Source organism: Miscanthus floridulus, chromosome 16 (genome assembly GCF_019320115.1).
Source record: "Miscanthus floridulus cultivar M001 chromosome 16, ASM1932011v1, whole genome shotgun sequence".
NCBI lineage: Eukaryota > Viridiplantae > Streptophyta > Magnoliopsida > Poales > Poaceae > Miscanthus > Miscanthus floridulus.
This window is the reverse complement of record NC_089595.1, coordinates 35,248,833-35,261,089: the sequence shown is the minus strand read 5'-3', so window position 1 is coordinate 35,261,089 and position 12,257 is coordinate 35,248,833.

Genomic DNA, 12,257 nt, shown 5'->3' with positions numbered 1-12,257 from the left:
ACATTAAATGGCATGTGACTACAGGTACCGAACCTAGGTACATAGTTTTCTTTGACTAAACCTAACATGCCTTAGGTAATTAAACCATGCCTTCGGTAATTAAACCTAACATGCCTTAGATAATTAAACCTGGGATTCTCCACAAGAAAAACATAAACTCATCCTAGTAGTGTGGCCACATAGCAAATTATGTTGCACCTTCTCCATAGTAGCCTCCCGTTGTTGGTGGTGGTGGTGGCGGGGGTGATGGGGGAGACCCCATTTTCTTGTGGTTAGGGCAGGTGCAATATGGATCATTGCAGAGTGCCTCCTGTGAATCGGCACCATTGTTGTTGTCGTCCTGTTCGTCGTCCTTGTAACCGCTGCTAACTTCCCTTTCTAGATCGAAGATACGGTCTTGTAGGTAGTAGATGTACTCCGCATGTGGATAAATAGTTTGAGGATCGACCCACCTACTGAACCCATAGTTTTCTTCTGTCAAGAAAGACTACAAAAAGTATGTCGTGTAAGTGATATACAAGACAAACATATTGAAGAAACAAATAGTAAAAGAAATTACCCATGCTCGCGGGCATTTGAAGAAACGACGACCTCCATCTATTCCCTCGGTGAACATCTGCACTAGGCAGTCCTCACCATGCATGCATTTTGGCCACTCTTCTTTCCTTTCATCGTATCCTGTCAGTGGTGCCTCTTTGGTGAAATCACTTTTGCTCTCAACTGGGAACCTCTCATAAAGAGCTTCCTCAAAGAAATCGGGACCAAGAGGACCCTCCCACCCCCAGGTAGTTTTCTTCCCCTTTCCTCTCCCTCTGGACGACCCTCCAGACATTGGTACTACAACGAAAGCAAATGCTGAGGAGTGTTCTTCTTCCTTATTGTTTGTGTGAATGAGAGGGAGTAAGTGGTTATTTATAGGTCACGAGGAGGAATGGAGGCCTGTCAATGTGTCATGTTAGCGATCCGTGTGCCGCTTTACCTCAGCCCTTGGATCAAACAGTCATAAGATGGATGGTGGAGATAGAGTTTAGTTGTGCTTCCTTGCATGTTGTCCTTGCAGCTGAGAGGTCTATATTAGTGATGTGATAATTCGATGATGTCCGTGTATCTAAAAAGTCTATATTTATTCTCTGAAAAGCATAGATTCTCTAAAATGCATAGATTCTTGTACACAGCGTATGTACAAATATTCCTGGATTATAAACGTAATAAATTTATAGTTAATCTGTGTACTACATTTGTGTCTTTGTACAAGTATAGTATGATTAAAGATTCACGCAAAAAATTCGCAAGATACGGTCTTGTATTAGAAGCATCCACAGTTACAAACAGAGACATCAATATATATTCTAAACATTTACTCATCCAACAAGCATAATACAACCACAACGAATATCACAACTAACATAATATGTCATGCAAAGTACAAATAGTCCACAATATTCATACGGTTCCGAATAATTAAAGATAAGTAAATACAATAGTTCATAGTAACATCTAACACGTCCCTCACTGTCTCCTACTCTTGCCCCTACCCTTGTGACCCAGAGTGCTGGTGCCTGGAGTGTAAGGGTCACGGGGACAGCGTCGCCTAGTGCCTAGAGGTGGTGTATGATAAGTCGATGGAGCGTCATGGAGCTGAGAGGGCCCAAGCTCATCGTGCCTCTTGTCCATGTCATCGTCGTCGTCGGCCTCCTCGTCCCCTGTAGCTGCTTGACTAGAGGAACCCAAGGCTCCTCTTCCTGCAGAAGGATCGTACACGTCATGCGTCGTGTTTGTCCTGCAACCACAACGACCAGCCGCACGGCGTAGATGACGTGACAGCCTCTGTTGTACAAAACAATATTAAGTGAAAGAATATAACGTATTAATGATTTGTTTGAAAGAATATTTGTAATTTTACATCTAGGAAGCCAAGTATGTAGTCATCATTGACTGTAGCCAAGTATATTTAGTTTTGTTTTCTTTTGTACAAGAATGTAACTTATTACAAGGGTTATACAGCGCGAAGGTTGCAATAACTACAATAGATAACTCCTAACGTCGGTCCAAGAACACCTAATGTATTGTTATGTAACTAAACGTAACAAAATAAGTCGATTGGCTTACCACTCTGTCCAAGATTGGTCCTGCCTCCACCTGCCTTCCTGCACGAGTGGACCGGTCGTACGTCGTGTCCTCATCGTCGGAGGACTCGATGTCGGCGTAGTCAGCTTCGGTCCACTGTAGTCTGAGCCTGCACCTTGTCGAACGCTGGTACCAAGCTTGGTACCGCCTGAACTCACGGTTCGTGTGCGGCTCATTGTTGTCGTCCAGGTTGTCGTGCATCTCCTCCCATTCCTCAATGTAGGACTGGTGGTGCCTCTCTCAGTCAAAAATCTTCTTGTTCCTCTAACGATCCAACCTGCACGTATGTCATCGTTACATTAATCCACGTACGTGGCACCATATTATAATAAATGGACCATCATCATGACTCATTTGAAATATCAAAACACTTACTTATGTAAGTCAACGCCAGTCGAGAACAGAGGCATAGGCCAAAGCTGTCTCACTCCAAATTGGCGTGCAACCCTATCTGGCAGGTGGTACTCGATAGCATAGAAGCAGATTAGAGGACACCTCATCCTATAGAAGTAGTCGTCGACCCCACATACAGCGCTCAGCTGAAAAAGTAGTGCGTCCTCTCCACCATATGGCTCCCACTCTACCTGCATCATGTTCAAATAAGATGTTAGATGGTATACTAATCCTTTTAATAGGTGCATGGAAAATAAAATTTACTTACACTAGACGCCGTCAGCGAATCTAGCTCGTTCGTGTACTGAATGTACGCCCGGTCTATCCTCATGTGCGAAACCCTGACCTGGTCCCAAAGGTACGCCCACGTCGGCTGGCGACTTGGAGGCTGACCTTGGAACCACTCACGACGAGCCAGTACCTCTGGACGACCAACTGGAAAACGAGCCCACATCCACAACTGTAATAGGTACACGCATCCACCAAGTGACGGGTTCGCCGTAGACCGACGACACCCCTCGCACAGCTGCCGGTATAGAAAACACAAGACTGTAGAGCCCCAGCTGTACTGACCCGCCTGGTCCCAGTTACTGAGGCAGTGGATCCACATCCAGGACGCATTGTCACCCGTCATGTTAGGAAAGAGAACGCAAGCAAAAAGGTGTAGGATCCACGCCCGGCAGTAGTACACAACCGTCTCCTCATCTGCCTCCTCGGGGCACTATGCGAACTCTATATGTAGCCATGAGATGGGAACTCCAGAAGTGCGAGCCCCTTGCTCGCCAAGCTCACGCCCAAGGAAGGCCTCCACTCGTGCTCTCCATCCCTCTGACCTGCACTGCCCGGTGACTGGGTTCCCATGAATCCTTAGGCCTAGCATCTTCTGACAGTCCTGAAGCGAGACTATCATCTCCCCGAAAGGTAGGTGGAAGCTGTGAGTCTCCGGCCGCCACCTATATTTAAGACCAAGGAAGATTACTTGTCAAAAAGTCAATCGCATTAACAAATGGCCATGAATGGAGGCAATGATTCACTTTAATACCTGTCTACCAACGTAGTTATCGCCGCTGAGTTGAACTTGGGCAACCCACGACGAACCTGAAAGGAGATGACATCCAGGCCAGCTCTTTGCAGAAAAGGAGTGTACCTATCGTCGTATCGAATGTCCAAGAACCCACTGTGGGTCCTAGAACGAAGGTGCAGAAGGTCCTGCATCGAAGATAACATAGTCACATGTTACTTCACGAACACATGTACGAATAAAACTTATACATTATTACCTGCCCCAGCGCAACGAGACGTCCTCTGTGGGTCTCCTCGTACGTCGGGTCGAGCAGGTGGAATTGCTCCATCCTACAAAAAAGTGAATGAATTAGAATTGCAATGTACAATGAAACATGAACTTATAAATGTATACATAATTGACACAAATACAAGCATAAATTGAGACATGCATAATTAAATATATGATACGACAAAATATAAAATAATACTATAAACCAATAGTCCTACCTCACTAATCTGCCAATGGCAACTTCATGAGTTGTGGCCAAGTCTACCGCACTTGCCGCACTCGTACTGCTCGGGATCAGTAACAAATGAAGTTCCTCTCCCACGCCTAGTTCTTCCGGGTATCTGATCCATAACCATCCTATGCCTCGTCCTCTGCCTTGATCCACGCTTGTTCCAACGATAAGCTGGATCCGCAATGTACTTCGGCCCATCATAAGGAGGCCACTCTCCAGGGTCCCGGAAAGGCACGAAGCGAGGGCTCCATGTGTTCACAAGCGTGTTGACACTAAACTCGTGAGGTATCCTCCTCTCGATATTATAGTTGCGATGCCTAGCTGCTGCCACCAAATGCGAACATACAAAGTGGTATTGCCTTGGTTTACCACAAGTGCACTTGAAATCTTGGAGGACAACCACATGTATCGTCGACTCTCGGACCTCGCCATCGGACGTTGTACCGCCCCTATGCTCGACCTGATAAGTCCCTGTGGCGTGGTCAAAGCATGCAACCTCATGTGTGCCAGCCCTTTCTCTTGCCTTCTCTAGGTGTGCCTTTGGTTTCGGAGCCCATATCTCTCCATCACTACTCAACTGCAATGCATGGGCGTGTCTATCGTTGAACCAGGCAACAAGCTTATAGAAGGTGAATTGAACAATTGCATTCACGGGCATACCACGTATCCCCAATAGCAACTTATTGAATGACTCTGCCATGTTGCTGCATTGAAACTCGTACCTTCAGCCACCGTCGTCATGAGCTCTCGTCCATTTCTCTAAATCCCTCATCAAACCTGTGAGCCATTGTCTACCTTCTGCATTTGATGTGGTTCTGACCTGCTCCAACTTTTCCCTAAAGTACTTGTCCTCAAGCTGTCGAGCAGCCTCCTGCAACAGATCAAAGTTTTTCTTGACACTGTCCTTCCGTAGGAGATTCTCGGCAAGGTGTCGAGTACACCAACGATGGTGCAAAGGTGCATACCCCTCTAACTGCTCTCGCACGGCATTAAGTATGCCCTGATGCCTATCAGATATGACGCCAACCTCCCTGCCAGGGCCAACCACATGTATCCGGACTAGCCTCAAGAACCATCCCCAACTGTCATTGTTCTCCTTCTCAACCAAAGCAAATGCCAAAGGAACCAACTTGTTGTTCGTGTCACAGGATATGGCTATAAGAAGTGTGCCTTGGTATTTGCCAATCAAGAACGTACCATTAATGGAGAAGACGGGACGACAATGCCTAAAGGCCTCGACACACTGAGGAAAGCACCAGAAGGCACGGAAAAATATCTGCCTCCCATCCTTCCATGCATTAGGTTTTGGGATGTACTCATAATGCATGCCTGGATTCACCGCTTTGATTGCATTGAAAAGAACTGGCAGCTGCTCATATCCATCCTCCCAGTCCCCATATATCATGTTCCACGCTCGCTGCTTAGCCCTCCATGCTTTACCATAAGTTATCACATATCCTCCATACAACGCCTCAACGGTCCTGATAATTGTTCTCACCTTCATGTTGGGTTCTCCCTGCAAAATTCCCATCAACCGCTTGGCAATGAGGGTAGATGTCAACTGCCGATGCCTCAGTGTCAGCTCATTGTCAGCATAATTGTGTGGCCCAACTACTTTTGTGATCTTCCATTTTTCGGTCACCTGTTGCTTCCTTGCACAAACCCTCCATGGGCAGCGTTCCTTGTCACACACAACTATGTAACGGCGCTCCACATATGAATGCAATACCCTGTAAGGCCTCTTTCGTATCACTGCAAAAGCCTGCAACCACCTCTTCAAAGCAGGGAGGTCATTGAACACCCTCCCCTCCTCAATTACCATGTTAGGACCGGCCTCAGGAGCTTCTAGGAGCTCATCATCACGTCCTTCTGCAAACGCCAGATCAGAATGAGCAAGATCACTAAACTCATAAACTCTAGGATCACGGCGGTCGGGAAAGATACGTCTCATCATCTCAACATCATTCTCCGTCAGCTCTCCAACAGGACGATCATCATCAGAATCAAGAGCCCTAGCCATCTCATATGGCTCCGAATCATTCATAATTTCAATATTATTGGAGCCACGAAATCCATCTGAAAAGTGCACTTGCGCAGCAACATGGGGCACATCGATATTCTCAGGAATGTCTCCTGCAACGTCATTACAGAAATGAGGAAAGAATGAAATAAATAGATGTAAGGAACGGGATAAGCTCCCAAAAACCATGCGGTTAAGACACTTACTCGGATGATTCTGTGTCAAAGGGATCTCATAAGGAGGATCTGCCATGAAAACATGAGTATGACAACCATCTCTAAATAACGCATTGGGGGCAGATTGAGCATCAGGAACCGTAGGCGCAATCTGCACATGCAGGTAAGGTTCCGGAACGGGAGGGTCGATGTGTCCCGGATGATCCATTGCTGGGGTAAACCCATGAGGGATTGGATCAACTAACACCCGACGAACAACCACGTCCAAACATTGCAGCTGGCTCTTCATAGCCGATCTCACATAGTTGTCCCACTGATCCGCACAACCAATTGAGATCATTCGCCTGAAGATGTTCGGAGGACAACCTAGGTGCAGTACACCATCAATTGCAATGTCACCATCTCCAAAGCAATGCAGCTTCTCCCGAGCCCTTGCAACCATATCACTAAATGAAGGCCTATCATTGAATAGCACAGGCACGCTTTGCATGTCAAGAAACTCAATATATCCATAACGATCGCTTTCAACTGTGCCTCCATGATATATGATCACTAGGTTGTCCATCTATTTAAAAAATGTAACGAAACACATGTCCTTTAGTCCAAATTATACGATAGATAGTACCTAACAAGTACTTTCTAACTACAAACTAAGTAATCATGATAATAACTACGTATATATTTATAGTGTACTCATTAAATAGCAAGATCATATGTAGGTAACTATAAATATAACTACATATCTAAGTAGCTATCTAACTATATCTATTTATCAATATATCTATGTTTCTATCTATCTATATATATATATATATAGTGCATGTGTGTGTGACAAAGTAAAACACGCTGATATGCAATGCACAGAGATATATGACACAAGAATAAATTAAAGACGTCACATCAAATATTTTCATTCTAGTATGCATAGTCCATATAAATAAATAAAACACATGTATGTCACACATAGCACTCATTGCATTTTCTTAAATCCACAAGCCATTAATATATAAATAAAGATCATGTCTCAGAGATACATAGATAAGCATAAGTAAGTCTCATCTCAAACTCAAGATACATTAATGAAGCTCAAAACTATGGCCTGCAGTACATATCTTCAGGTACAAAGATAAGCAATGAAACAAAAATCCTAAACTTTAATCAGTCTCTTTCCCCCTTTGTCATCTATCACCACAAAGGTCCAACAATGACATACTAAGGACAAAGGGGCTACAAGCTGTCTCTAAAAGCTGTGATCACTCATCATCATCTTCATCTCTACCAACATCCTCATCATCTGAGCGTGTAGCATCGGCTGGACGAGAACCACCCACACCAGATGGGTCATAGAAACTACCCGTGAGGTCACTCCACCAGTCTGAAGCATACTCGTCTGCAGCACTAGGACGTGGCTGAGAGTGAGTAGGCACACGAGCTTGTAGTGGTAAAGTGTCAGGGTGCTGCTACCGTTGCTAAAGGAACTCAGCAAACTCTATGTCGTACTGCCCTGTTGCTGCTCCTCAGTCTCAGGCTCACTACCTACCTCATCTAAAAGTGGAGATCTAGGAGGATCAAGCTCAAGTCTAGTAGCAATCTGCTTCAGAGTCCGAGTGTCCTTCCTCCTAGCCTCCCTCTCCTTCTGCTGATAGGTCCAGATGTCCTTGCACATCCCAAAGATAGCACTGAACATCTTACGAATAGGAGAAGGAGGACTGCGATGACATGTAGGAGCATGTGGCAGAGGGGAAGCTTGTCCTGCTGCTGCACCCCCTACTAGGTGCATCTGCCTCTAGTACTTGCTGCTCCTCCTCCTGGTCCTGCTGGAGGTACACGAATCTCAGGTAGATCTGCAATAATCTTCAAGGACTTATGTACTTTGTCATACTCAAAGGTATGCCCTGTGACCTGCTCAATCATGTGCATGATGTAGGGAGCAAAGCCACAGCCCTTGAGGGGCCTCTCTCCGATACTCCTGATCTCGCACCAAATAAAGTCAAAGAAACTGAAGGGCCGTGCACCTAGAGCCATCCTGTGGAGCAAGTTCCTAGAGTAATCTGCAATGTTGCCCTTGTCTCCACCCTTGTAGTCAATAGTCTTCCTGAACATCCTGTCTAGGTATCTATAGGTAGGGTGAAGACCTAGAACCTTCCCCACTGCTCCTCTCTCACCTCCTAGTGGATACATGTAGACGAGCTGCTCTAGAGGCAACACCTGCTCTGTGTGGATCCTATCTTTCTGAAGATCATCATCTGAGAAGCCAAGTAGAGCTGCAAAACAATCATAATCAACGTTGTACCACTGGCCCTCAAGCATCTAGTGCATACGCCTCTCATCCTCCTCAACATATAGGGTGGCATAGAACTGAGCTACCACCTTTGTGTTTTAGTCATGCTGGAACTCCATAATCTCATAAACCCCTGTATGCTCACAAATGGCAATAGCGTGATCAATGGAGACCTTATGCAAATCTTTGACATACTGCCAAGTCAATCCACTGAGACCTGGCAATCACTGAGTTTCTGGTGAGGATCACACTAGTGTGGAAGTCCATATGAAAGACTGTCTGAAATTGATGATCAAACTGAATCCTAGACAAGCCCCTTGGATCAATTCTCCTCTCATCTCTAGCTCTTCTGGTCATGCCTTTCCCTCAATAGTCAACTCTAGAAACATAAGAGGGTACACTAGGTGGATGTGGCTCAAGTAAACCATAGTGCATACCCTGACCTAGCTGGTGCTGAGTTGGAGGTACTACCTGCTCTTCCTCAATCTCTTGCTCATCATTTGAGCTACCACCATCTGAACCTCTATCAGTGCTCTTCCTCTTTCTGGTACTGGGCTCCACTCTATACTCCTCTATATCTATGTCAGAGGAAGAATTGTTGTCTCTCTCTTTGTACTGTGGAGCACCCCTAGTAGCCCTAGGAGAGTCCCCTGCTGCTGCCCTGCTCCTACTAACTGTATCTAGGATGCATTTCCTTGTCTTGCCTTCTTGTATTTCTCCAAAGGTGGATCATGCCTATGCTTGGACCTAGGCTCCTGTCTTCCACTCATAGTTGTTGTCCTGTATCCAAAGATTTGCAAGGAATTTTTTATACATGCCCAAACGATAGCTTATTTTAGTTGAAATATAGAAATAAGAATAATTATCCTATGCTTTGTAATCACCTCAACCAAACTAGGTCAAAAGGTTCACAAAACACAATAGACAATTAAACTTAGTCCTAAGAATCAACCACTGAGAAGATTGAAACAAGGGAGCAAAATCTGCTCTGCTGTCCCATACCGGACACGTCCGGTATGAGCGGATAGCAACCCTAACCGGGGTCCTTGGCTCAATCTTCAACCAAACCAATCCAAACTCTGGGCATTGCTTCTAGACAGGTAATGTAGCATCTCTACCGAAGGGATTTCAAAATCATGCCCTAACCACTTAAATCGGATGAGGTCCGGGATTAGGGTACCTTGAGAGTGAATGAAGATGCGATTGGAAATCCAAGTCCCAGAGCCTTCGATCTTGATGGAAATCTCCTCCTGTCCAATCTCCCTCACTTCCTTTTCATGGTGGAAACTCGAAATCGCCAATGAAGGTTGAGGAGAGGCGGCTGGGTTGGCTGGGAGGAGGAAAAACTAACTTGGCCGAAGGGGTACCGACCGTTTTATAACCCCGCTCATACCGGACACAGTCCGGTATCTGCGGGCTGGCTGTTCTTGTTCTAAATTTCATTCACTTAATTCCAATCCACTTCTCTATCATTTCTTGATCCAAAAACATGTATGTCCTTGATCCAAATAAGGTGTAATTACTTTTCTTATCCAAATGCCATGAGTATCACCTCTCTTTTCCAAATATTTGGCATATATAGATTTTGATTACTTGAGAGAGATTGTGAGACAGTAGATTGTGGACTTAAGAAAGCCATGTCATGTGTAATTAGCCAATCAAACAATCAAGGAGAGCTATAATTATCATATGACAAGGCTAGGTCACAAAGACCAAGATTCAAATAGTTTTTCAAATTCACACCACCTACACATGCTAGTAATGAGTTTTGAAAAAACATCTCTCCTATGTCACACAAATGCACATTCTAACATATAAAGGGCCTTAGATGCACTTACAATGCATGTATATAAAAACATACCTTTGCCTTGAGCCCACAAGAATACCACTAAGAAGATACATAACATGATAATCTTTATGTTGACCTTGATTGCCAAATAATCATGCTAGATACAAAATTAATTTTTCATCCAAAGGACTACAAAGAATGCTAGATAAATTTATTAGTCCACAAGGTGCAAAATAGAAACTGAGCTCCCCCTAAATAAGTGCTTTAAGTAATTTGAATAACTTTCAACTAGCACTTTATTCTTTTAAGAATTTGGGAGTCAATTTTCTATTTTGAACCATAACCAAATAATTTGCCATATTTAAATTTAAGTTACAAGAGATGCTCACAATCCACTTAGTTTTGGTAAACCACAAGCTTCTGAGTAAATTGAGGATATATGAAAATATATGGATCAAAGACCCAGTTGCAATCCTATTAGTGTTCTGGTTCTTGCAATACCGTTCACGTCCAGTAGGTATACCAGACATGTCCGAAATACGCAGAACAGAAACACTTTCTTTCTGTCCCAGGCCATACCGGACACGTCTGATAGTAATATCGGACACGTCCGATAGGTGTAGGACAGAAATAATTAATTCGCTGCTTGTGATTCTTCGTTTAGCTCTATTATTTATTGTATACCTGCAACTCAACAAATGAATTGCTCTACTAGAGAGCTATTAAAAGCATCATATGGCAAACATGATAATTATCAAGTAAAACTAATTAGTCACTTTCAATTTTTCACAAAAATGCCTATTTGTGAGTCATTGAGCACAAAACAAACAAAGTGACTATCCTATAACGGTTCAAGTACTTTGTTACCAATGGTGAAGATGAAGTAAATGATATATTCATTAAATTATCTTCGGATCAACCATATAGGAGATTATGATAAGAATTGATTGATAGATTGAGTGAATATTTTTCAATTTACTTGCTCAACCACCCGAAGCCTTCATCTCATCACCAAGTACCTACATCATTAACCTAAGCACACTTTGGTACTCAACTCTTGTTGGGTCCTTTTGAGTTAGTCAACAAGTGCTTAGACACCCAAATAGGCTTTAGCACTAGTTTGTGGTGAACACATCACCTTGCTAGTGCTAACTCCATTTGTGGTCTTCCTAAGCATATCATTATAAACAAATGTGTTTCGGCTTAGGAGTGTTACCATTTGGGCATTCATAGCTTACATGCCCCTTTCTTCTACAAGCATAGCATATGCGGCCTTTGTTTGCTCTATGCTTGCTTTGACTTGTATGGACATCTATCAACCTTGTGGCCCATCTCATTGCATCCATAGCATCTTCTTGTTGCAACTTGGGCTTTCTTTCTTGCCTCTTTGTACATTGGCCATTTCTGGTAGGATGTCCCTAATTTCTTGCTAATGAGACAAGCGCTTTGTTCATCACTTTTCTTTTGGTTGGCCAACTTATTTGAGGCCTTTTGTTCGGCCACTTCACACTTGTTGACCCAACTCTTATGTGGACACATGGCCCACTCATGTCCATATAATTCATAACCATAGCATAACCTTTTTCCATGTTTCTTGCTCTTGGTTGTGTTGGCCATACTTGAAATGTGATTCTTTTGTTGGGTTTTGGAGGAAGCAAGGTTTGAACCCTTCTCGAGCTTCTTCACCATGTTATCACGGTTATCTTGAGAAGGTTGTGCTTTCTCCTTACCCTTCAACCGAATCACATCTTTCTTTAATCTTTTCACCTTTTCTTTGAGCTCTATGTTTTCTATGAGATTTAGCTCAATCGAAGATTAGCTTGCTTGAGGAGCACACTCATTAGTACAAGAAATACTTAATTGAGATGGTGTACTAGTGAGTGAATGTGTAAGAGGTTGAGAAAATTTTACCGATGTGATCACAACCTCATGAGCTACCTCAAGC